Here is a 27,687-nt window from a genome sequence, read left to right on the forward strand (position 1 = left end):
CAGCTTTCTAACTGCAGCTAGATAGCCGACAGTAGTCTTGTGGCTGGCTTCGGCTGTAATTACCCACGTTGAGGTAACAACACATTTAATTTGCTCATCCCTCCAGGTTAAGGTGTGGTCATATGCACCAGGACTGACTGATACTTAAATCTGCCAGCCCATGCTTCCACAAGGTATTTTCTTTGTTGTCAGGTTGCCTCAGAGTCTTAAAAAAACAATCTGACTATCTTGGCCTTGTGGGTTTACCTCTAATTCATAATTCAGAGCTTCCTTTGCACCTTTTGTTATGTCGTCACCTGAAGAAAGGAGGCTCGGAAATGGAACAACTTGCACAAGCGTGCTTAGAAATGGACCTCCTCCTCATTTAGGGTGTGAAAAGTGTGCAATACTTACTGCTGACACTCAATCCAGGGATCCCATAATTATCATGAATTTTAAAAAATGTACTATTAAAAAAAAATCAGTCCGGAGGTTTTCACCAAGACTACTGTGCTAATACCTGACTTGCGTGGCATCCTGAGAGCAACTGTGTGCAGAGATTGCAGCTGCTATATCATAGCCACCAGGAACCAAGGGAATGTTCGACTCAGCCTTAAATAATTCCCTTAGTGGCAGGCTCAGGACAGTGGCATATAATGGAGGTGAGGAGAAACATGGAGAGGGGAACACATGCATTTAACGTGTGTGACGAGACCCACCCTCTGTGATTGTCAGCTCGGGTTGAGTCTTGCGCCGTGAGTGGTCCCAAGCCATTCATCACTCAGCAGAGTTTATAGCATGGATCTTTGCTGTGCAGCTCTGCAATAATTGCTTTAAGGCCCAGCAATGATGTGTGAAATACAGAGAACATTAAAGTATCAGGCATAAGGCAACTAGATGCAGACTACTTGTTCTTGTCAGAGGCAACTTTAATTCATGTCTCCTGGCCAACTTGCTCTTAGGTTTGCTATTTCTTTAGCTGGGATTTAAAAACAAATGCATTAGCTTATATATTACTATTCCAGCCTTCCCCAGTGGCAGGATAATGAAGAATATGTTTATTATCAGGAAGCCTAACAAACATTTCAGGGCATGACATTCACTGTAGATAATGGGAAAAGTAACTGGTTTGATATATTGTGCGTGACATAGAGTATCATCAAAAACATTTTAATCTTTAAACAGTAGCTTTAATGAAGTCATTATCATTGCAAAGGGTCTGTTCTAAGACAACAGTTCCAACAACATTAATTTTAAATTCATCTTTAAAACTGCTAAAGTGAGAATATTGATTTTTCTTACTTATCAGCTTTGCTTTTAGAAGTGGCTTATCTAGCTTGTGATTATTGCACCAAGTATAGATTAGCTTGCCACCCACACTGTTCATTATGAAGTAAATCACGCAAGCCCATATAACACAATCAACAAGATCATTCAAACTGAATCAAGATTGCATCTCTTCTGCTAAACATTATTCGATTAACTTGTAAAACTATTAAAACTAATTTAATCAGCAAATCTGAAATGAATTATTAATTCAGAAAGTTTCCCATTGCCACGGATTCATTAAGCTGGAATTACAATATTGCTGCATAATGGAAACTCTGACTTCCTGCAGGATGTCTCTACATTTTGGTGAGGTATGGTGAACCAAAGATGAACAACATGCATTAATTTGACAATTTACTTCATCCTCCTGTCTTTCAACAGCACAGTCAGGTTGCCATTCAAGAGCTCTGCACCAATATAAAGCTGTACTTTTCCACAAGCAGTCATGGTTTGAGGGGGAATTTTTAGCTGCAGGGATGTTTGACATCTACCCAGCTTCAAAGATATATTTTTATTTCAATAATTTGGAAAGTTCACTGAAGTGCAAAAGGTGGTTATGTCAATTGAAACCTTTGCTTCAAAGGATTTTTTTAAGGATTGCAATCCCTTTGGGATGAAGAGCTTTAGTAGCAATTAACGGCAAGTGTTAGTTATGCCCCGAAGCCTCACATCCATGGATTGTGGAGTATATTAAATGTCAAAGTCCACAGTGGAAGGTCATCATTATTTAAGAAAATCATTGAAATGTTACAAATGTAATTCACTTTTATCAATAATATAATGAATATGTGCAATGTTAATAACCAGTCACAGGTAACATCAGCACTATGTCAATAGAAGCCAGGATCGAGTACCGAAGGGAGATCAGTTTTACAATCATTACTCTTAGAAATTCAGGAGTGGATGAGAAAGTGACATTACATAGAAGTATGTGAATGGGTGATCAATGGTTGGCATGGACTCAGTGGGCCACAGGGACTATTCCCATTCTGTATCTCCAAACTTATCTAAACCAAACTAAAATGCCCTGTTCTTTTCACCACCCGCTGTTTGGTTTAGAGGGGTGTAATTGACCCCTTTCCCTTTATGGAGGACTCAGGACAAAATTATAATGGGCAACCAGCGGAAAAATATGGAATTCAGGGCTTTGGACATCGATGTTTCTGTTTGTTACCCAGGACAGTCCATCATCCCAGTCAGCTCGCTGAAAAACTAGAATCTGATGTTGTCATCATTCTACCAATATTTATAGTGTCCAGAAAAAATAAACACATGGGCACATATAAATAAAATATCACCTTGTCAGGAATATATCATAATGAAGAGAATGATCAAAATTTAGATCAAAACTACAGTCAGCATTTGTGATTTAAACTGCTTCAGGACATTTGGTCTATTTTATTTAAATATAACAGTAAAGCACAATGATAGGCCCTGCAGCCTACAATCTCCCTGCCAAACATGATGCCAAGTTAAAATAATCTCTGCTGCCAGCATGTGATCCATTAAGGACTTCATTCCTGAAAGCCAGTATTCCCATGTAAGAAATGCTGTTTCTACAACTATTAATTTTGCTTTGCTCTACATACACTTCCTATAATTCTTTAATTTCATCAAATATTTATCCTAACTCTACCCACAATTAAACTAATTGAAAATTAACTGTATCCAATTGTTAATGAATACCACAGAACATTTTATTATTAGTACTATTTTAAAAAAATCTTAAAATAATTATGAAATAATTTGCTTAAAGTCAGATTTCTGTATGAGAGGTCCTCCTTAACTTGGGGAGCCCATGTACCTATCCTGTGCCTTGATTCAGATAAATAGAGAGACTATTCCTCCACCAGTCCAACCTGGTTCAGGTTGTTCAGTGCAAGGAAAGTTCTGAGGAAATGCTGTATCTTTATATGTAGGTGCAGGAAAAAATCAGTGCAGATGAACATTGGGGCAGATCCAGGAGAACATCACTAACCCATTGCCAACAAGTTCAGGACTTCTGCATTCACTTGAGAATCCTGAACTTGGTTGCAAATGTCCTGTGGAATTTCCAGTATTTCTCAGAGATCACTGCAATCTCTGATGGTGAGCATTTTTTGTGATATTGCACTAGGGGTGATTTGCTCTTTAGGAGCAATTTTAAAGTTACAATCATTTTTGAGATACTGCATGGAGACAGCCTTCGACCCAAGGAGTCCTTGCCAACCATTGATCACCCATTCACATCTGGTTCTATGTTAAACAACTTTCTCATCTAATCCCTACACACTAGCGTAAATTTACAGAGGCCAATCAAAATACAAACCTGCATTCCTTTGGGATGTGGGAGGAAACCAGAGTATCCAGAGGAAATCAATATGGTCACATGAAGAATGTGCAAACTCCACACAGTCTGGATAAAGCAAAGATTTCTACCGCAGTGAGGCATCTGAGGATCCAGATTCAATTATACAACTTATACAATTATACAATTATTTATTATCATTTGAACCTCAAATGAAGTTCAAACGAAATTTGGTTTCTGTAGTCATACAACAAGAAAAGAACCAAGACACACAACCAACACAATTTACACAAACGTCCATCACAGTGAATCTCCTCCTCACTGTGATGGAAGGCAAATTCTTGTCTCTCCCCTGTGTTCCATTCTTCTCCCGATGTTAAAGCCCCCGGCGGGCAATGGCAAGTCCAGCACCGGGCGATGTAAGGCCCCGCTCCGGGTCTTAATGTTGGAGTCTCCAGCGGGCGATGGCAAGTCGCGCGGCCATTAAAGCCGCGCCAGGCGATGTAAAGCCCCGCTCCGGGTCATTTTATATCCCGCAACTCGGGCGGGAGAAGTTGCTGTTGCGGGAGTTCCGAAAAGCGGTCTCCCACCAGGGACCCACGAGATCCCGATGTCACCGTCCACCGGACCTGCGGCTGGAACCTCTGAAGCTTCGGAGTCGGGTCGCAGCCACGCGACAACACAGCTCTCCACGCTCCGCAGCCGGCCAGCCCCACGATGGTAAGTCCACAGGCTCCGCGACTGGAGCCCCCAGGTCATTCCAGTTGGAGGCCGCTCCACGGTGCTAGGCCCCAACGACAACGGAGACGGAGACCCGTACAGGGAAGAGATTAAAAGTTCCCCCCCCCACATATACACAGCTAAAAATAATATAAAAATCACAACAACCTATACATTCAACGGGACAAAAATTAAAAAAAGACAGAAGGACTGCAGAGGCCGCTGCAACGTTGGTCGTGTCGCCCAGAACTCATGTAACTGATGTGATTGTTCTGCGGTTTATGATGTATGTGACCCTCTTTGTGAGATTCCTGCCTTTGAAATATTCTTAAATAACAATCTTCCTCCTAGTAAATTATTTTTTTACTTCTCTAATACTTCTCTAATATGCAGTGAATCTGGCACACCATTAGGCCAACTAAGGCAGAACAAGCCGGGTATCTATTTAAATGCATTAAGTTTAAACCAACCATGTACAAAGAATGTACATGAAAGTCTCCTTTCAGTTTTAAATTAAAGCAAAGTCTCAAGGTATTGATCATGCATTATATTAATTTCTGATTTGGGATAGAAGTTTACAACCAAAAATGGGATTAGTTATATTACCATCATGATAGGCACATACATGGTGGGGTGAAGGGCCTATTCCTGTGCCGTGCTGTTCTCTGCTCTATATATTCTACGAAAATCATGCTACCCATTAAAATATTCACAAAATCTATGGAATAACAATATTCAGGTAAAGTGGGTTAGACCCTGGCATTATAATGAGTTTCTGCAGTGCCAATCCAGCCACAAACTACCCCTATAGTAGTACTGAAATGAAACTGAACTATCTCATGAAACCTGAAGATGGAAAAATACTGCTTTGTTGCAGTAAGGGGTATTTTCTTCTGAGGTTTGCAATGCAAAGGAAGCATCGTTTAGTGTTCAACGATACTTGCATGATTTGGGATTGCTTAATGAAATCAAGCGCACAAAAGATGGAAAACAAATTACTTGCAGACAAGTGAGTGCCCACATTGGCAAATGCGCACTTTTCTTCATAGATTGACTTCTAAAACCAAATTGAGGTACAGTTGGTTTAAAGTTCAAACTAATTAAAATTAAATTGAACTAGAATTCAATTGGAAGGCCACTTGCTGAACTACATGGACACAAGCTCCAGCATCAGCAAGGAACCCTGCACCTGCAACCTGCCCACACTAATTTAATGCTATCTATGTTTTTAATAGGATTTTCTTTTGCTTTCTTCACTGTTGAATCCCATGTATGACAAGAATTTCTAGCTTATCTTTGGACTCCTCTGATGGAAGTTTGAATAAAGGCGCTAAAAATTCAATGAGCTCTCTGAACTCATTTGTCATTCAGCACTGATGGAATGTATCACAATGCTATTCTGTTCCTCATGGCCTCCACAACTGCTACTCTAACCAGCAGGCAAGCTGAGTCTGGGAAGATGCCATTTGACATACAGTATCTTGATAGAAAGTCCACACCACTCTATTATTCAAAACTATTTGCATCATAATTTGATCAATTTTCAAATTTTGTTTGATAGGCTGCAGGTTTTTGTCTTTATGGAGAAAGTTCAGGCAAGATTCCTGATTTCCAAATCAGCATTTGTGCATTTTGCACATGTCGTTTACAAGCACAGTGCATAAAACATGGTCACCTTTTTATTCAAGTGATTTTTCTTTTTGACCTGGTTATCAATTTATATTTAACCTTTGTCGACAAATTGGACCTGTTTAATAATATTTTCCAGAAATGTTGTCATTGTGTAAATTGTTTTCTTTCCTATTGTTAGAGAATCATGATCTGGGATTTAAGAACTGAAGACTGAAACAAGAAAGTACTGAGTTCAGATGTAGTGACAAGCTAGTGAATGGGGAAAGTTTAACATTTTTCAAGAGTCAGTCCATGGCTTTTGCTCGTGAGCTTTCTAATATTGCCTTTCCCCTGAAATTTAGAAATGTGTAAGATGTCCAGAGAATGTTGCAAGAGTAATAAGATGGTAGAACACCAGCTGGTCTCTCAACATAAAGAGCACACGTGTGTTTTTGTTTGGGTTTGTGATAACTTAGTTTAGTCCAGTTTAATTTAGGGATACAGCATGGAAACAGGCCCTTCAGCCCACCGAGTCCAGTGACCAGCGATTGCTGTACACTAGCACTGTGTGCCTGCTGCCGTCCGGCGTCCAGCGTCCGACGTCCGGCTGCCGGCCGACTTTCTTCCTTTGATTCCTTGCTACTCCGAAACCAGACGCAGAATCGCCGAGGTCTTTTCCATTTCGGTAGAGATTTCACTTTTCTTTCAAAGTATCCGCTCCTGATTACATTTTGTCGTGTTTATGTACACATTTTTAATCAAATTCTTCTCCCCCCCCCCCCCCAATTTCAAAAGAAAACTGGCTTCTCACCCATAGAATCAGCCCCAGCCCCTGGTGAACGTTCCATCGTGTGATGTCACAATGCCCGATGCTCACAGTTGTCCAATCGGAATGGATCCATTTACATATGCCTTTGCAGGAGCCCCAGCACATGGTGAACATTCCATCATGTGATGTCACAATGCCCAATGCTCAAATACATTGTTGCCATAGAGGGAGTACAGAGAAGGTTCACCAGACTGATTCCTGGTATGTCAGGATTTTCATATGAAGAAAGACTAGATAGACTCGGCTTGTACATGCTAGAATTTAGAAGATTGAGGGCAGATCTTATAGAAACATACAAAATTCTTAAGGGGTTGGACAGGCTAGAACAAGGGGTCACAGTTTAAAGATAAGGGGGAAATCCTTTTGGACAGAGATGAGAAAAACATTTTTCACACAGAGAGTGGTGAATCTGTGGAATTCTCTGCCACAGAAGGTAGTTGAGGCCAGTTCATTGGCTATATTTAAGAATGAGTTAGATGTGGCCCTTGTGGCTAAAGGGATCAAGGGGTATGGGGAGAAGGCAGGTACAGGATACTGAGTTGAATGATCAGCCTTCTCCTGCACTTAATTTCTATGTTTCCCTCACCTCACCCCTCTCCCTCTTTCACCCATCCCTCTCTCCCCCACCCCCTTCCCTCTCTACCCCACCCCCTTCCCTCTCTCCACCCGCTCCCTTCCTCCTACCCCTCTGTCCCTCTTCCATCACTCCCCCTACCCCTCTCCTCCTACCTCCCCACTCTTCCACCTCTCCCCCCTTCCCTCTCCACTCTTTCCCCTCTCTCCCCCCCCCCCCTCTCCCCCCTCCCTCTCCACTCTTTCCCCCTCTCTCCCCCCCCCCCTCTCCCCCTCCCTCCCTCCTCCCCTCCCTCTCCATCCCCCCCCTCCCCCCCACTCTCTCTCCCCATCCCCCTTTCTCACCCCCTACCCCACTTTCCTTTCCCTCCCAAATCTGTCCCGTTTCCTCCTCCTCCTCTCCCCTACCCCCGCTCTTCTCACCCCCCCTCCCCCCCCCCCCCCACCTGTGTGTTTGGGGGGTGGATAATGTGAGTGTGATGCCACAGCCCCCCCCCCCCCCCGCAAATGCCGTTGGGGAAACAGACCCAACGGCTCTGCACTTGGTCTAGTAATTAGATAGAGCTATTAAAGATACCTGTGTCAGGGGGATATGTTGAGAAAACAGGAACAGGGTGCTGATTGCGGATGATCAGCCATGATCATATTGAATGACGGTGCTGACTCGAAGGGCCAAATGGCCTACCCCTGCACCTATTGTCTATTGTCTATTATAAGACAGCAACTCTACCTCTGCGCCACTGTGCTGCCCTAATGCCACCCACAGTTCACTGTGATAACTGAGATTAGCCAAACCCCATTAAAAAGTGACCACTATAGGCAAATTGAGAATACCGTGGAAACAAACGGTAAGGAAGGAATTTTAATAGGAATAAATCCTTGGATTATTCCTGTGAAAGAAAACATATAAATCTCCTTAGTACATTTGTAAATCGTTGTCAGATTTTTGGTGTTGACTTTTGGCATTATATCAGCACTATCCTTCCACAGAAAGGTCATCAGGGTCTATTATTAGATTGGATCTTTTTAAAAGACATTGGATCTGCACACATCTCTTTTATAGCAAGTTAATGGCAAGTACAGTGATAAATAAAGTATAATGAGCAGCTGATCATTTCAGAGCATTGGCATTCAGAGTCCCAGCAGTTTATTAAACAATTCATCAGTCTGCGATCAATGTAATTAACAGGCTGAACAGATGGAAAAATGAGCAACTACATCAGTGTCACAGCTTTCGTTGCTGTACAGTGCAATACAAGAGTAAGTTGATTACGACTAAGAATATATGGGAGCCCATTAGTTGTCTAGGCCTTCTCTCAGCCTCAATGATTGTCAGTAAAGAACTGGAGGTTGCAGGGGGTTACCAAGTAATTATATAGGGGTAAGCATATATGTGTACCATGTCCATGTGGAATAAAGAACTGCTGCCTGGTAGATCAAAATGACTCCTCACAAAGAACAAACCAGATTTACTGATATTTGCTATTTAAAGGGGAAACATAAATTCTTCAAACTGGGAGATAAATCATGAATAAATATCCTCCCTGACAGGTATTATCTAATACAAATATGACAGATGCAGGAGAGTAACAGAGAGCCATAACCAGTAAGGATAAGAGGCCACTTGCCAAGCCATCACTAAGATCAATTCACAGAAGCATCCCTTTTCACTGAAATAGGCATATGGAAAGCATTCTCCTGTTAATAGACTCAATGATTTGCTTTTATACTCAGTATTACTTAAAAAATTGTTTAAAAAATACACAGTTCCATTTGTTTTATAGTTGCCTCATCCTTCACCTAAAATTTAAATAATAGCAAACATCATCAATATTCCAAATAATTCAGGCAGCACAGAAAAATTCTGCACTGCAACACCACTTTCAGTTACACAATTCTATAATTTCATTGCATTGTTTCTTAGGGATAAAAAAAGCCTTAGGAAAAAGTATGTGGAAGGAGAAACCACACATAAAATTGCACATTAACACAACCTAACACTGAAAACACAGAGAGAATGGGTGAATCTAAATAGTTGACTGCACCAGCAGAAATCAGGATACTATCTATTGGAGTGCCCAGTTCTCTTTCCTCAGAGTCTCATTCTTAGTCACACAGTCAGGATTAAGATGCTTTCATTGATTTGCTGACTTTTCAGGATCTGGGCATCACTGCAAGTTAAGCATCAGTGTTTGCCGTCAGACGAATGCTCCCAATGTACAAATGGGGCCTTGATTCTCTAAGGACTGTATGATAATATCTTCTACCAGTGTCGTCATGGACAGATGTATCCTCTATGGGTAGATTGGTGAAGTTAATTCCTGAGTAACCATCAGGAAGCTGAAGATCCCAATACTTCAGTGTCTGGATTAGGGGGGTATTAGCTATTGGGAGAGGTTGGACGAATTTGGATTGTTTCCTCTCGAATGTTGGAGGTTGACGGGAGACCTAAAAGAAAATTATAAAATTATGGGAGGCATAGATTGGGTAGACAGTTAGAATCTTTTTCACAGGGTGGATATGTCAATGACTAGAGGGCATAGCTTTAAGGTGTCTTTCACTTGGCATTATGTTTAGCATGGACATTGTGGGCAAAAGGGTTAATTTGTGTGTTGCACTCTTCTCTGTTCTATGTTCTATGTTCTCGTTTACTTCCTCAGCTTTGCTGTTTATTTGGCGTAAGTCAACACATAGACAGAAACATCAGCCCCAGTCGTGCAGCAAAAGGACTTCTGACATGACTCCATCAATGGTGGAAAATCACCAGAGTGAACCACGATATTTCCAAGTGTTTATGAGCAAATTCACCACCTGCACAAACCTGAAATTTGTATTTCTTAACCACGAACGGCAATTGTCACTGGATAAACTGACAGGTCAGTGAACAGGAAAAAACAGCATTTAAAAGCTGAAGATGAAACAAAAACAAGTCCGGTGACCCACAAGTAATGATTCAAAGCAACAGTTTGAACTAGGATAATTTTAGCATGTGTAGTACAACCGATTCACGCATCTAGTGCACATACGCAGACATATATACCATCACAACTAATTATAGTCTAAATTCTCCCATGAAGATTTTTCACTTTATCATTTCCATGTTTAAAATTCAATCCTTGGCTCCTGTAAGTCTAGGATCCCACCTGGAGATCCCTTTAAAAATTGAAATGCTTTCATGATTTAGTAAAAATAATTTGACAGCAGCTATTCTTTGCATTATGATATTCCGCACCAATGTTTTATTTATGCAGGCTGATTTAGATATTTTTTAATTTTCTGCAGTTAAATAATGTATTGCCTATTATTAAATGGAAACCATTGTAAAGAGCAATATAACCTAGATGGGTGGAACAGAATCCAGTTTTTGAAGTATCAATTAAAAGATAAGGCAAGAAAAACATATTGAAACAACAACAATAAAATGGCCTGATATGTCTGATTTAAAGCTGTACTTTATTTATAGGTTCATGTGATCTGTGTGGGGTTAAGGATAAAACTTTCAATTCTAAACCCATCTATGATTTGCTGATAATTTTGCAGTGCCCAATTCTTGAAGGATGAAATTAGCTCTCCTTGCCAAGAATTACAAGCGTAATAATTACGATTAGATTAATATTTCCCCATTCGTTTTGCTGATGCACCAGTAATTTAACAATGCATTTTAGATCTGAAAAATAATTTATGCACCTCAAGAGAGCATAAAACTCTGGAAAATATATGATTCATCCAGTTCTCATTTAAGTGCTGTGACGACATATTTGCTCTGATAATTTAGATAATCTAAGAAGAAAATTAACACTCAATTTATCAATGATGAATATATCGCCAGGTGTCTTGATAGTATTCTAAATCTTCAACGATTTGTCAGCACACAGTGACCACCCGCAGCATTTCTGACCCAGATGGTAGTGTTCATTAATTTAGTCATTTAAAAAAAATGTGGATGCCATTTTCAAAGCCCGCATGTATATCCATCCCAAATTGTGAATGAGTAAGTAGTGGTGAGGTGTTGTGGTTGTTGTTCCAGAATTTAGACCCAAGCGACAATGAAGGAAGTGCAATATATTTCCAAATCAGGATGGTGTGCCAAATATTATGAGCGTAAAAATACCAGAAAATTAATATTTCCTCTTTCGACTTTGCTGCAGTGCCAGTCAATTTTGCAATGCATTTTCAGATCTGAAAAGTAGCTTCTTAAGGAAGCATGAAATTCCTGGAGGGGAACCCACAGGATATAGTCTTCCCATGTCCTTCATGGTGGAAGCCCTCATGGGTTTTGGAGGTGTTGCCATTGCAAATTAGATGTGCAACTTAGATGTAGATTGATGGGCCAGATACCAATCAAACAGGTCCTTTTGTGTTGTTAGAACTGCACTCATCCAGGAAAATGAAGATTATTCCATTACACTCCAGATTTGTGCCTTGGAGATGTTGGAAAGAGTGAGAGGTGTCAAGAGTTGAATCACTCATCACAGAATATCCAGCCGACGACATACTTCTTTTGCAATGATGTTTTTATGGCCAGTGCAACTGAATGTGCATACCCGATCTCATAGAGATAGAGGAAATCCTCACCTGCACCTCCATCCCCCACCAGGAAGGTCTTAAAGCCCTCCGTTTCCTCCTCAACCGCAGAACCAGCCAATTTCCATTTACTAACACTCTCCTCCGCCTAGCAGAGCTGGTCCTTACCCTCAACAACTTCTCCTTCGACTCCTCCCACTTCCTCCAAATCCAAGGCATAGACATGGGCACTCGCATGGGCCCTAGCTATACCTGCCACTTTGTAAGGTACGTCGAACAATCACTGTTCCTGGCATACACTGGCCCTATCCCCGAACTCTAGCAATGCTACATTGACGACTGCATCGGTGGTACCTCTTGCACCCATGCAGAACTCACTGACTTCATCAACTTCATGACCAATTTCCATCCTGCACTCAAATTCACTTGGACCATCGCCGATATCTCCCTACCGTTTCTAGATCTAACCGTGTCCATCACAGAAGACAGACTATTGACTGACATCTACTGCAAACCCACTGACTCCCATGGCTATCTAGGCTACACCTCTTCCCACCCTGCTTCATGTAAAGACTCTATCCCCTACTCCCAATTCCTCCGTCTGCGCCGCATCTGTGCCCAGGATGAGGTTTTCCATATTAGATCATCGGAGATGTCCCCATTCTTTAGGAAATAGGGGCTCCCCTGTTCCATTATAGATGAGGCTCTTACTAGGGTCTCTTCGATATCCCACAGCTCTGCTCTTGCTCCCCTTCCCCCCATTCATAACAAGGACAGAGTCCCCTTTGTGCTCACTTTCCACCCCATCAGCCATCGCAAATAGCATACAATCTTCCAACAATTTTTCCACCTCCAACAGGATCCCACTACTGGCAACATCTTCCCATCTCCACCCCTTTCTGCTTTCCGCAGAGACTGTTCCCTCCGCAACTCACTATTCAACTCGTCCCTTCCCACCCAAACCACCACGTCCCCAGGTACTTTCTCTTAAAACCAAAGGAGATGCAACACCTGTCCCTTTACCTCTCCCCTTGACTCCATCCAAGGACCCTGACTGTCTTTTCAGGTGTAGCAGAGGTTCACTTGCACCTCCTCCAACCTCATCTAATGTATCCGCTGTTCCAGGTGTCAACTGCTGTACATCGGCGAGACCAAGCGCAAGCTCGACGATCGTTTCACTGAACACCTCCGTTCAGTCCACCTTAGCCTACCTGATCTCCCGGTTGCTCAGCACTTCAACTCCCCCTCCCATTCGCAATCTGACCTTTCTGTCCTGGGTCTCCTCCATTGTCAGAGTGAGGACCAGCGCAAATTGGAGGAACAGCACCTCATATTTCACTTGGGTAGCTTATACCCCAGTGGTATGAACATTGACTTCTCCAACTTCAAATAGCCCTAGCTTTCCCTCTCTCTCCATCCCCTCCCCATTCCCAGTTCTCCCACCATTCTCCCACTGTCTCCAACTACATTCTATCTCTGTCCCGCCCATTCCCCTGAAAAAGGGTCTCGGCCCGAAACGTTACCCATTCCTTCTCTCCAGAGATGCTGCCTGTCCTGCTGAGTTACTCTAGCATTTTGTATCTACCTTCGAAGAAATCTTAGAGTGAAAATGGGTGAACCAGTGACCTGCTCCACCACACCATAACTTGAACCCTGCTTCATGTCCCTCTCGGGCTACTGGAGATTTATGGCTTGCAGGGAGCAGAACGAGGGAAACTGTAAACACGTGACAAACTATTGATTAAGGAAAGGTCGTGTTCTAAATGGATGCCATTATACTCCCAAAAAAACGTTCACAAACCGCACTTGGCCGAACTACTGATGCAAATCAGAGAAAATAATCTAAAGTTAAATATATAACGGTGCAAAACACAACTCTACGGATGCAAGAACTATGAAATGAAAGCGGGCAATTTTGGAAGTCCACAGCTGTTCGGCTAGCATGAATAGGAGAAAAATAGCTTATAATTCAGTGTGCACACCGTCTATGTGTGAACAGTGACTGTAATAAACCCCTCCAAAAGTGTTCAAATTGATAATCCTGGTACTCCATACATCACCCCATCATGGTGCACTACTAAACTCTCACTTGTTATGACCAGCAAATAAAATAATCGCTAGCTCTTTCTACTAAGGATTTGAATTCTCCAAACATCTGAGCAACATTACAAGTTGGCTATTTATACTTAAAAAACCCATGCAACTCCCTTCAACTATCAATGGTATGAAATGTACTGCTGATAACATGAAGCAAAAAGGTTTAAACAGACATGTTCACCATATGCAAGTTTCTAAATAATACATAAATTATACAGGAGACAAGAGACTGATTTCAAGGCTGTAATCTAATCTTAAAATTCAGATAATGGATATAAACCACTAAGGCTTTACTATTGTATTTAATGATCTCATCCAAACTTTGCTATTAGATTACACTAAGAATAAATGATGGCTCTAAGGGAGGGGCTGCAGAGTTCTAATATTGCTGGACACTATAACAGCACTTGGAGCTGCATTATTCTTTAAATGCACATCATTTAGGCTCAATGATCCCAATCTCAACATTTCATTATTTGATGGAATAAAAGATGTTACAACCATTTTCGTAATTCGAGCTTTTGAAATTTGGTTCCATTGTCTGATGGAATTGGACATCAGTGACAGATTTCAAAGTTCACACATTGGATGTAGAACAAAGGATGAATTTCTAACCAACATATAATTTGGATCTAGACACTTGAATTTCATTAAGCACTTGAACTGTGTTATGCTTCGTATTTCAAACCTTCAACACAGGTTATGAGGATTCATCTTCATATACATATATACATATAAATATATTTGCTCAGATATATCCCAATGTTTTATATATTACATGTTTCTTTTTGAATTTAACTGTAACTGAGAGAAGATTGATGAATCTTGCACCTAACTTATAGCTTGAACCATTGAACCATTGAAAACAATATGGCAAATTGTATTAATGAGTATTCAACAACAACAAAAAAAACCCTGGTTTAGAGTTGCCTGACAGGTAGATTCAACCGTTTTTCACTTACATCACTTAAAACAAGTTGGCCCCCTCGTTATTAACTTTGTAAACACATTTCCCAAACTACACTTCAGCATGCAGTTTATGAGGTTCTGTGGTTCATTTCAAATTCTGCATTAATCGATCTCAATCAAAGTGTTCCTCAGTGCACCATAGCTAGCTAGAGAAAGAACAACACCCCTGCCATCTCTGTCAGTATTGGGATTGGATGTGATTTTGGACATAAGGTACAGCGATTGCAGAAATGCCTTCCTGTCAGTTGTATCTTAGTAACACTGAACTCCGAGGCACATATCTGTAGCCTATTCCCAACATTGCCCTTGGCAGCAAAGGGAGGTGTCATATTTTGATTCTCAGGGAAACATTTTTTTTTTTTTTTGATTGATTGATTGAAAGATACATCATGGAAACATGCCCTTCAGCATATCCAGTTGACGCCACCCGTTGATTACCACTTCACACTAGTTCTGTGTTATCCCACTTTTACATCCACTCCCTGGACACTCGAGGCAATTTACAGACGTCATTTAAGCTTCAAGCCCACACGTCTTTTGGATGTGGGAGGAAACTGGAGCACCTGGAGGAGACCCACGATGTCATAGGGATAACGTACAAACTCCACGCAGACAGCACCCGTCGTCGGGACAGCACCCATGTCTGGCGCTGTGAGTCAGCAGGTCTACCGGCTGCGCCACTGTGCAGTCGTAGGTTGATCCAACTGCAGGGTGATTGATCGCGCTTCTTATCCTGCTGTTTGGAAAAGTCTTTTAGTTCAAACTCTGTCCTCTCTGTCAGCTCCAGGGATCAGCAGCCATCATGGGACTTCAGCAGATTGCTTCACCAGTCCCACACAGCCATTTCTAAACTAACTGAGCCTGGCCTCACAATGATGAGCAGAGGAAGAGGTTGCATCTCCAGGACAAGGGGGTCACAGTTTAAGGATAGAGGGGAAATCCTTTAGGACCGAGATGAGAAAAACATTTTTCACACAGAGAGTGGTGAATCTCTGGAACTCTCTGCCACGGAAGATAGTTTAGGCCAGTTCATTGGCAATATTTAAGAGGGAGTTAGGTGTGGCCCTTGTGGCTAAAGGGATCAGGGGGTATGGAGAGAAGGCAGGTACAGGATACTGAGTTGGATGATCAGCCATGATCATATTGAATGGCGGTGCAGACTCGAAGGGCCGAGTGGCCTACTCCTGCACCTATTTTCTATGTTTCTATGCATCGTCGTGGTAGGTGGGCATTGTCAATCCTGAAGGGACCGCAACACATTAAATGCACATCCCCCACACACATTGTTGAAAAGCCCAGAAGAAAGATCATGGTGAGATTAATAAAATTATGTGTTGTGGTTATTTCCTTTGTGCACTGTTATAAATATATTGGAAATGGAGAACAAAGGTCGTGTGACTGACCAGGGCTGGGATATTTGATTGGAGGCGGCTACTCATTTGACAAAATCTCCAGGAATTGGGTAGAATAGTCATTCCATGTTGCATATTTTGGCATTAAAATCAAACAGAATATCTTGATTCAGGCATCAGAGAGAACTAATTTGTAAAATAATCTACCTCAAAGTTAAGGAAAGACTCGTAAAACAGCTGGTTGGTGGTAATACAAAAGAGGGAGAACATGTAGTTCCAATTAGTGGTTCTAACACACAGAATTAACCAATAACCGTGTCAACATTATAACCTGCCAGCAAGGACAAATATAATTTTTCATTTGAGATTGCAATAGAAGTTTGTATTGTGCTGTGCAGAAATAAACCTTGACCTTGGCCTGATATGCTCAGCTGCAGAGACTCCTATTGTGATGACAGATCATTTCACAGAAAACACACACGCACAATGGTCACGTTTGTCATTACTGTGGGGAATGTAGGCCAGTGAAAAATTAAACCAGCCGTGTGGAGAGGTGTGATTGCTGTTTCCACTGCTGAGCTAACAACTCACACAAGATATAATGTTTTTTTATCACTGGGATAGTTGGACCATGCAGTTTAAAAAAAAAATTGAAATACTGGGAACCCAATAGCAATCTGACTGAATACACAAAGGAAAGTGCATACTTGACTACATCTGAAACCAGCACCAAGTCATGCAGGGTTTTTTTATTTTTTTACTTCAGAATAATATATGAACTTTACAGTTTTGAGTAATCTGGAATCACCTGTAAATCTGAGGTAATAGTTCATAATAATATTTCATCATTTGAAATCAGTTAACTAAAATCCCATAACTATTAGGTGCTGCAATAAAGCTGATTAAAAAAAAAAACTTTTTCTGAGTGAATGAATTCTACTGTATAAGGCTCACAGATAAACAGCAACTCCCTGGATCATCACCAACAGAGCTGATCCATCCTCTGTAAACGTGGACATCCCAGGTCTGTCTGTTTCTACACCTACACGCCACACACCATGTATCACCTGCATTACATGGATTGTGACCTTATCATTGCATTACACCGAACATGAGCCCTAGTGGAGGCTGAACCATGCCATTAAAACGTAGGGGGATGGTCTAGCTAATGTTAAACTTGGCTTGCTTTAGCCCCACCAATGTAAGGATTTATAGTGCAGGAGGCTTGGTTGATGAGAATTATTAAGATCTCTCCATCAGTGAAGTTCCAGTAACTCCTGATTTTACTTCGGAGTCACGTGAGTGACTACGTGAAGAACCCCGCCAGGACGCATGCGTGCCATATCGCTTTCACGCTTGTGAAACGACAGGCGGGGTGGAGCGTTCCCCCGCAGCGGTAAGTTTGAAACCGCGACCTGCAGGTAAGTGATTTACTCTGCGGTAGTTTTTGTCCCCGCGCTGTTTTTACACAGGGGGAAAAGCTGGACAAAATAGTGTCCACAAGTGCTGCGAGTGAAGCTGGCTGGGGAGGACCGCGAAGTTGCGGGAGCCAGCAGCAGCTGAAGGCACAAGCCCCGTAAGGGATCAGCTGTGCCGACTTTTGGTCCCGCGCCGGCCAGAACACCATGGCCGGGCGGGAGACTATTCAGATGGGGCCGTCGACTTTTGACAAGTCGAAAACGGCAGGAGGCGGGGTGGAACGACGTGCCCCCGTAGCGACAATTTAAACCAGGACCTGCAGGTAAGAGCTGCGGTCTTTTTGTGTTTTCCCATGCTGATTACAGGTGGAGAAACCAACGGGCTGCGACAAAGCTGGTGGGCTAGCAGCGGCCAGCGGCACTTGAATCACCTATAATGGGATCAGCTGTGCCCGATGTCGCCTCCGCACCGGCCAGATCCACTCCGCGGCCGGGCGATAAGGCAAGACAAAAAACCATCAAAGTCGTGGACTCAGAGGAGTCCGACTTTGAGCAGTCGCGGGCGGCCAGCGACCGTGAGCGTTGGAGCCGGATGGAGCGGTGTGTAGAGCATTTGCTCCAACGTGACAGGCTCCGGGAGATGGAGTCGAGTCACTGCTCTATGTAAAACCCACAGAAGCACCTCTTGTAGGGCTGCACAGTGCTTCTCCCTCATCAGAGGAGAGTACTAGGGGTCAGTTCTGGGCTTATCCTGAAGAGGGGTTTGCAGAACAGAAATCAAGTGTGCAGGGGGTGCAGGAACGTGAAAATCTACTGGACATGGTGTCCAACTTCATACAGCCAGACCAGACTGGCCAAAACCTGGAGGACACCTGACACCGGGTAACTGTATATCCCGGAATGTTTCCTGTAGTATATAATAGTGAGATTAAACGAGTACTTACCAGTACGAAGTTTGATCTGTATTTTATGAGGAGTTACGATGAGGGATTACGTGAAGAACCCACCCAGTGCGCAGGCGCGGCATACTTCCAAGCAGCGGTGTGGAATCACAGGTAGACACAGTATTGAAGTAAAGATAGTAAAGATTAATGAGACATCAGCTCGAGATTGATCTATACAACGAGGGTGGGAGCGGAGGGCACGTAATCCCTCATCGTAACTCCTCATAAAATACAGATCAAACTTCGTACTGGTAAGTACTCGTTTAATCTCACTATTTTACTTCGGAGTCACGTGAGTGACTACGTGAAGACTTCAAAGGTCTGTGATTTCAAACCGTGTAACAGCTATATCACTCACTGCCGAAAGTTCATCGAGGGAGGAAGTGGTATCTAAAGACCAACGAATTTGTTAGTTTTTTGAAACAAAATTGTTTATTTAACAATAACAAAAAATAGCTCCCCTGGGCTTTAAATTATAAGTTTGCAGATTCTAAAATTTTCTCCGCAAACACGTCCTTCTCCATCAGCGGTTTGTGGTAGAATTTTTGGAACGTTGACTCCCTTGACCATCCCGCTGTACTAAGGATGTGGTCTATGGGAACCTGCATCCGTTCCGCCGCTGACGTGGACGCTGCCCTGGTTGAATGGGATTTAAAAACATCCGTGTTAATCCCCGCGGTTTTTAGGACCTGTTTCAACCATCTAGATATTGTCTGGCTCGTAACCCGTCCAAAAGGCTTTTTATGGCTGACCCATAAGGCTTTTTCACTCCCTCTAAGTGATTGGGTTGTGTCTACGTAATCGTATAGATGGGTTACAACACACAGCCTAGGTTCTGGAGGGTAGGCCCGGAAGATTAACGGAGAGTTGGGTATACCTGGCCTGCTTTGTTTAACCAACCCCGGAATGGTAAATGTAATGGAATCTGGGGTGGTCACCATGTTGTCCAGTCTTAGTTGATGCAGCGACTGAACCCTTTGTGCAGAGACGAGCGCCATGAGCATAAGAGTCTTGATAGTGGACTGCTCCAGACTCAAGGATCCCACCGGAGGCCAACCTCTAAGGTGTGACAAAACTACACTTACATCCCATACATGGGTGTATCTGGGTGTAGGGGGTTTAGTATTATAAATCCCTTTGAGGAGTTTTATAACCAGAGGGTGGGATCCAATGCTGTGATGTCCTGAAGGCATAAGGTAAGCGGACAGGGCGCTCCGTGCTGCATTGATGGCACTGTAGCTCATCTTTTGGTCATGGTGCAAGTGGCCCAGGAACTCCAGCACGTCCGTGATCGAGGCTGTCTTGTATGATGTCCCTGCATCCAAGCAGTACTGCTCCCATTTTCTGATGTAGGTCAAGTACTGCTTCTTGGTAGAGACTCGCAGGGATGCCGACATGGTGGTGATTGTTCGTTCTGATAACCCCAATCCCCGGTAAGGCCTGTTCAGAACCTGGAAACCAGGAGTTTCAATTTTTGATGGCATGGATGGCTTATGCCAGATACCGGGTGAGTCAATAGTTGTGGGTGGCTGTGAAAAACCATAGGTGACTCTACCACCATGTCGTGGAAGACTGGGAACCATGGTTGGGTAGGCCAGTCGGGTACAACCAGAATACCTGAAGCTGAGTCTGCTTTTATTTTCTGGAGTACCCGGCTGATGAGGCAGAAGGGAGGGAAAGCATAGAAAAATAAATTTCCCCAATCCAGCGTGAAGGCATCTACCGCTGCTGCCTCTGGGTCTGGTTCCCAAGCCACATACATGGGTAGTTGGTGATTTAATCTAGACGCAAACAAATCTATATCTGGCGTACCGTATTGCTTGACAATTCTAGCAAATATTTTTGGGTCTAACATCCATTCGATGTTGTCATTGAATTTTCGTGACCTGGTGTCCGCCACTGTGTTTAGCTTGCCTGGTAAATAGGCAGCTGATAGCCAAATATGTCTCTCGACACACCATTGCCAGATTATAGTAGTCAATTTGTCGCATGATACTGATTTAATGCCACCCATGTGCTGGATGTAAGACACCGCCGTTGTGTTATCAATCATTAACCTGACATGCACATGCCGCATATCGGATGCATATGCTTTTAGCCCATAAAAGGCGGCCAGCATCTCCAAATAATTTATGCCAAGTGATTGTAGTAGCGATGCCTCTGAATTAGTCCATCTGCCACCTGTGCTGGATATAGAGTTAGTAGCTCCCCAGCCTAAAGCACTGGCATCCGTTGTAATGGCTATGTTAGGATTGGTGACGGCGATAGGACTGTAACTGTGCCAAATGTTATCCACCCACCACTGAAGTTCTGATTTGGCTTCAGCGGGTAAATCCATGGGTCGGTCATAATGCCCCCTACTTAGACGTAGTGCATGTGTCCTTGCTCTTTGCAGATTTTGATAATGCAAGGGCCCATATTGTGCAGCTGGGAATGCTGCTACTATACTACCAATGACTCTGGCCACATGCCGTATCCTTGGTTGCGGTTTTGCGATTAAGTTGTTACAGGCTTCTGTTAATGTAGCCTTTTTGTCTCTTGGCAGAGTGACAGTCATACGGATAGTGTCAATAGTGAAGCCTAGGTAATCCATGTTAGTTGTTGGCTTCAATATTGATTTATCTGGGTGTAGAACAAATCCCAGTGTTTCAAGGAGTTGTTTAGTAGCTAAAACTCCTGCGACAGCTAGTTCCCTTGTTCTCCCCAATATGAGAACATCATCCAGATAGGCCATGACTAAATGTTTCTGTTCTCTTAATTTTTTCATGGCCACTTTAAGAATTTTAGTAAATAATCTGGGAGCTGTCGTTAAACCATTGGGTAATGCTCTATACTGCCATAGTTGCCCCATCCAGATAAATTTCAGATATCGGAAATGATCCTTATGTATGGGTACTAAATAGTAAGCATCCTTGATGTCTATGCTTGCCATGAAGTATCCCTTGGAGATCAGTTGTCTGGCAGTAACAAATGTCTCCATTTTGAAATGTTGATACTCAACAGACTGATTTAGTGATGTCAAATCAATGATAATACGACATCCACCATCTTTTTTAGTTTTGATAAATATATTCGATACAAATTCCAATGGCTCGTGTCTGGCCCTCTCTATGATGCCCTTGGACACGAGCCTATTTAGTTCAGCTTGTCCTTCCACCTTTTCTGATTCTGAGGGGAGGAATACCCTTTGGGGTATGTGCTGAACTGGCGGTTCTATGCCTGATTTAAATTCAATTTTGTATCCACTGATACTGTTGAGTATAAACTTGTTGCTAGTAAAGGAGCACCAAACATGTTTGAAGAACCTTAAACGCCCTCCTGTTAATACAACACCCTTTGTCTGCGTATGTCGACAGGAACCAGACCCACCTACCTCCATGTTTATTTCTGGGAGCGTTTGCGATGGGTTTGGCCCGAGGGTGTCCTTGTTGGTGCTGTGGTGGGGCGGCGTATCTTCCCACGGCTCCGCCCTGGGCCCCGCTCTAAAAAAGAGCTCTGGGGGTAGTGAGAGGCGGTCACCAGGCTTTCACCAGCTCGGTACCTGCTGGTGGATGCCGAGGCGTGCTGCCAACTGGGTGTCTTCACCCTGCTCGGTCCTGGCGCTGCCCTCATGAGGCCTACAGGTTTGGCCGCCTCTTCCAGTTCCTTGAGCCTTTTTGTCAAGTCGGCCCCGAATAGTAGCGCCTCCTTCTCTGGCGCCGGAGCTTTGCAGAGGCCCGCGTATTTGGGGTTGAGGGCAGGCCTGATGTTTTCACGCCTTAGGTTATTGAGCTCGTATTGTGTGTTACACATTAGTGCCAGCACATCCTGCTGGGGTGTAGAGAGCTCTGCGTTCCCGGTGGACCGAGCAAAGGCGGTAATGGCTGCAGTGTGGAGCTTCAGGATACGCTGCATTTTCAGCTCTTGCGTCCTGATGTGCTGCCCCAGCTGGTTCCATATTTGGCCGTTTACGGTTTTTACCCGCAGCGCCTCGCAGTTTTCCGGCGCTGTGTAAGTGTCGAGGGCCTCCTGAATGACCTTTTCTTGCAATGGCTTATTAGAGAGCCTGTTGATACTGGCCGCCATTCTTGGTGGTAGTATCATTCCGGTCCTCGGGGGCGCCGCATACCTGCTGACTACACCCAGTAGCTCTTCTTCCTCCAGCTCGCCTGGCATGCTTGCGCTGTCGTCCGCCTGCCCTTGTGATAGACCAGCCCAGTCCTGGCCTCCCTTACTGACCTCAAACAAGGAGGGAACAGAAGGGTGTGGCGATGGTTTGGAGGAGGCCATAGCCCGTCCTCCTTGGAGATGCCTTGCCTGCATCTCCTCGTCGAGCATCTGCTCGAGCAGCTGCCTCATGCAGCTTAAGCGGCCGTCTCCCCGTTTCGCCGGTGGAGAGTGTTCCCGTTCCTCCGACGAGTCGGAGGCCACCGGCCGGTCTGTTTTACGGGTTGCTTTTCTCCCTGTGCGGGGCGTCGCAATCGGCGGCACAGGGAGCGGCTCGGCGTCGGGTGTGCGGGAGCGTCCAAACAGCTCCTCAGCCGCTGGTGGCTGCCGCCCAGATATTGACCCCTCCTCGGGTGGAGTTGGGCAGGCAGTCCTCCTTGTTGGTCGCTTACGGCTAGCCATGGCTTTTTCGTCCGTTTAGCGACTCTGTAACACAAAAGACTCACTTACCTGAGGTCTTGTCTTTATGCTGCCGCTGGAGAGCCTGGCTCCAGCTGCTGCCGCTGTTGCGCTGCTGACGTAATGCTGCGCCTGCGCACTGGGTGGGTTCTTCCCGTAGTCACTCACGTGACTCCGAAGTAAAATTGTATATGGAAACTCCTAAACAACGGGGATAACAGCTTTCACCCACACAGTGGATGAGAAGGACATGTCGCAGGACCAACAGGATGCACTGGCACTGCTTTGCAACACACGGCCATAGACAGCACCCTTACGCACCCACCAGTAGAACAAGACTGACTGGTGAAAGCTCGAAGGTCCGGTACACCAAACATGAGTCTTTCTTAGGCCATGGCCCAGACCGGCCTTCTTGGAAGATACGCAAACCTCCAACATCAACCAAACCACAAACCCAGACAACGACGCCTCAACATCAACAAAGGATTTACAAAAATAAGTAAACCTGCCACTGGTAACTATGGAGGTAGGTGGGTCTGGTTCCCTACAAATTGCAGGGAGCACGGAGGTTGGTGGGGGGGAGATTACTCTCCTTTCTGGATGCATGGAGTAGGTTAACTACCGATACTTATATTTAAGCAGTATCCAGGGATATACAATAGAATTATACACAAGTACAGCCCTCCAGTTCAATATATACCGAACCGAATGTTCGTACTTTCCGGTAAAGAAAAATCAGAAGCGCAGGCTGAACTGGAGTGGCCTTAGGCAAAAAGGGTAATTGAAAAATCCCAACACGAACCGCTAGAATTCGTGTCCAATATCTTTACCAAAATCAAAAAAGATGGTGGTTGTCGCATCATTATAGATCTGACCAAATTGAATACATTTGTACAATACATTCATTTTAAAATGGAAACCTTTGTTACTGCTAAACAATTGATTTCCAAAGGTTACTTCATGGCTAGCATCAATAAAACAAAAGAAAATGCTTACTATTCAGTGCCTATATGAGGTGACCACAGATGTTACTTAAAATTCAACTGGATGGGACAGCACTGGCAATATAGAGTGCTGCCAAATGAGTTAACATCAGCCCCCAGGCTGTTCACTAAAATTTTGAAACCAGCCCTAGCGTTTCTACGGAAACGAAAACACATGGTCATGGCATATCTAGATGACATACTTATTGTGGGCAAAAACTTTGGAGTTGGCCAAACAGCCACAAAACAGTTATTTGAAAAACTGGGGTTTATTATCCATCCAGTTAAATCTAAATTAACGCCTTCCACTACTATGGACTATTTGGGGTTCACCATTGACTCAGTTCACATGTCGGTGACTTTGCCAAAGGGAAAGGCTATAGACTTAATAGAGGCTTGTAATAACCTCATTGACATCAGTAACCGTCCATCAGATTGGTAGCAAAAGTAATTGGCAAAATGGTGGCTGCTTTTCCAGCCACACAATTTGGACCTTTACATTACCAAAATTTACAGAGAGCAAAAATACAAGCACTCAAAATCAATGCTGGTCATTTTGACAGACCAATGAAGCTACCAATCAAAGCTATAATGGAACTAAAATGGTGAATAGATAACATTTGGCTTTGTTTCAGTCCAATCATTATAAGCAACCCTTCTATGTGCTACAAACTGATGCCAGTGCACTTGGTTGGGGTGCCACCAATTCCATCTCCAGCTGTGAAGGTAGATGGACTGCTCAGGAGGCATCATTATTACTAACACTGGGCATAAACTACATGGAAATGTTGGGTGCATTCTATGGCCTAAAGTCATATTGTACTGGGTCATATCACCAGCATGTTAGACTACAGATTGACAATACCACCATGGTAGAATATATCAACCACATGGGTGGAAACAAATCGACATCATGTGACAATCTGGCTAATACAATTTGGCAGTGGTGTATCCAGAGAGATATTTGGATATCAGCTACTTACCTACCAGGTAAACTAAATTTAGTGGCTACACCAGGTCACGCAAATTTAATGAAAACACCGAATGGATGTTGAATAAAAAGTATTTGCTGATATTACAGCACGATATGGAACACCAGATATTGATCTATTCGCATCCAGGCTTAATCACCAGTTATCAAATTATGTTTCATGGGAACCAGACCCTGGGGCAGCGGCGACAGATGCATTTTCGCTGCATTGGGGGGAAATTGTTTATTTATGCATTCCCTCCTTTCTGCCTCATCAGTCGGGTGTTAAGGAAAATACAGCAGGAATCTGCGTCTGGTATTTTGGTAGTACCCGATTGGCCTATTCAACCATGGTTCCCAGTGATAATGAACATGGTATTAGAACCATGTATCACCATCCCGAATAGACCAGACTTGTTGGTTCATCCCGTAACAAGGGATAGCCACCCATGCCATAACGATTTGAATTTATTAATTTGTAGAGTTTAAAAATACCTCTACTACAGCTGGGACTGACGGACAGAACAGTGAACATGATTTCGGCGGCCCAAAGTAAGTCCACCAAAAAACAGTATCTGGTCTATATCGGGAATTGGGAGATGTATTGTAACAAAAACAGCATCTCCTAGAGATATGAACATCCCGTCTGTTCTGGAATACCTGGCAGGCCTCCATTATGATGAGTGGCTCAGTTATAGTGCCATCAACTGTGCCAGAAGTGCCTTATCGACTTATCTATGGCAAGGAACAGAGCATAACTCTGTTGGAACTCACCCACTGGTAACAAAACTTATGAGGGGAATTTTTAATACCAATCCCCCAAGAACCAGGCACTCCCAAATATGGGATGTGAGTATTGTCCTGAAGATGCTCAGGAATTGATCTCTAGCAACAGCTCTGTCCCTACATAGACTGACATTAAAAACAGTCATGTTAATGGCATTGGTCATGGCACAAAGGGTACAGTCATTACATAAATTAAGACTGGACAACATGACTTCTTCATCTGTTTCATATTTATGCACTTTTAGTCAGCCATAAGCAACCACACAAAAAAGTATCGGTCCAGACCATCTCAAGATGGCTGAAACAGGTTCGAACACAGGCTGGGGTGGATACTAATATTTTAAATCTCATTCCACCAGGGCTGCAGCTACATCGGCAGCTATGCAGTTTGATGTACCAATGGACCAAATCCTCAAGGCAGCAGGATGGTCAGGGGAAAAAACATTCCAACTATTTTATCATAAACCAGTCATTAAACCTGGAACATTTGCAGAAACAATTTAAGTTCTGTAATTTAATTACCCCGTAAATAGGGGTTATAATTTGTGTTAATCAATTCATGGATTTCAATGTCGGATTCATGACTAAAATATGTTGACACAATTCCTCCTACAGTCATTAAGGCAGATTTGATGCATGGACTCGTTTCCACGGCATGAAATCACAGAGCTTTGAAATCTTCACGTAGTCACTCACGTGACTCCGAAGTAAAATAGTAAGATTAAACGAGAACTTACCAGTTTGAAGTTTGATCGTTATTTTATGAGGAGTGCGTTGAGGGAATACGTGCCCTGCGCTCCCACCCATGATCATATACTCAACTGGTATTTCTTTCTCTAATCTTATTATGTTTAAGTCATTACAGTTATCTGTGATTTCACACCGCTACTTTGAAGAATGACACGCATGCGTCCTGGTGGGGTTCTTCACGTATTCCCTCAATGTACTCCTCATAAAATAATGATCAAACTTCGAACTGGTAAGTTCTCGTTTAATCTTACTATTTATTTCTCATGCTCGCATGGCTATGATATGTGGTGCTGGGGAAAGTTTCTGATGCTGCTGGAGAGTGTCTGGGTCCCTAAACTTAGGCATCAGGAAAGTTACCACCAACTATGGTCACACCAAATGTTTGACCCAGCACCATGGCACATAATTGAAGTAGAGAAGCAAAGAGGGATGTAAGCTCACCTGACCCAGGCTGGGTGATGTATGTTGTACTCTCTGCTCCTAATGCACAGCTCCCCACTGTCTCATCTCTGTATGCCTGCTGCAACCACTGGAATAGTTGCTCATGCCACCTGCCCCTGCCCCTACAACAATATCCTCGTACCAAGGCTGGACCTTTGTAGGTCAGGACAGTCAGGATCAAAGTGTGGTTGTCTTTATGTCATCTGATGCATTGGTAGCTCCCATACCTTAACCCAAGGGATCTCAATGCAGATTATAAGAATGCCTTGCAAGGTTGTTTATCTCTGCTACTGGCACATTTCCCTCAGTTTAATTGCAATGTTACTGCCAGCACCCTGCATAGTTAATGGGCTCTTGTCTAGGACAAACCACTTTTAGCACGCTATTTGAAGACAGTATAAAAAGCCAACATGCATTGTGATCTGTGTGGGTGTATAAAGTTACTGCAAATATGCAAGTGAATATATCACAAAGTAAACTTATACTGAGTAAGCTAGTCAAGGCAAGTGCTCCATGTAAG

At 43.4% G+C, this 27,687-nt stretch overlaps 1 protein-coding gene across 1 annotated transcript in view; it reads right to left on the reverse strand.

Annotated features, from left to right (window-relative positions):
• The window catches only part of pik3r3b (phosphoinositide-3-kinase, regulatory subunit 3b (gamma)), a 497,548-nt gene that overhangs the window by 236,454 nt on the left and 233,407 nt on the right, over positions 1–27,687 (reverse strand). The window lies entirely within an intron of this gene.

The sequence above is a fragment of the Leucoraja erinacea genome, chromosome 10 (assembly GCF_028641065.1).
Source record: "Leucoraja erinacea ecotype New England chromosome 10, Leri_hhj_1, whole genome shotgun sequence".
In the NCBI taxonomy this organism is placed as follows: Eukaryota; Metazoa; Chordata; class Chondrichthyes; order Rajiformes; family Rajidae; genus Leucoraja; species Leucoraja erinaceus.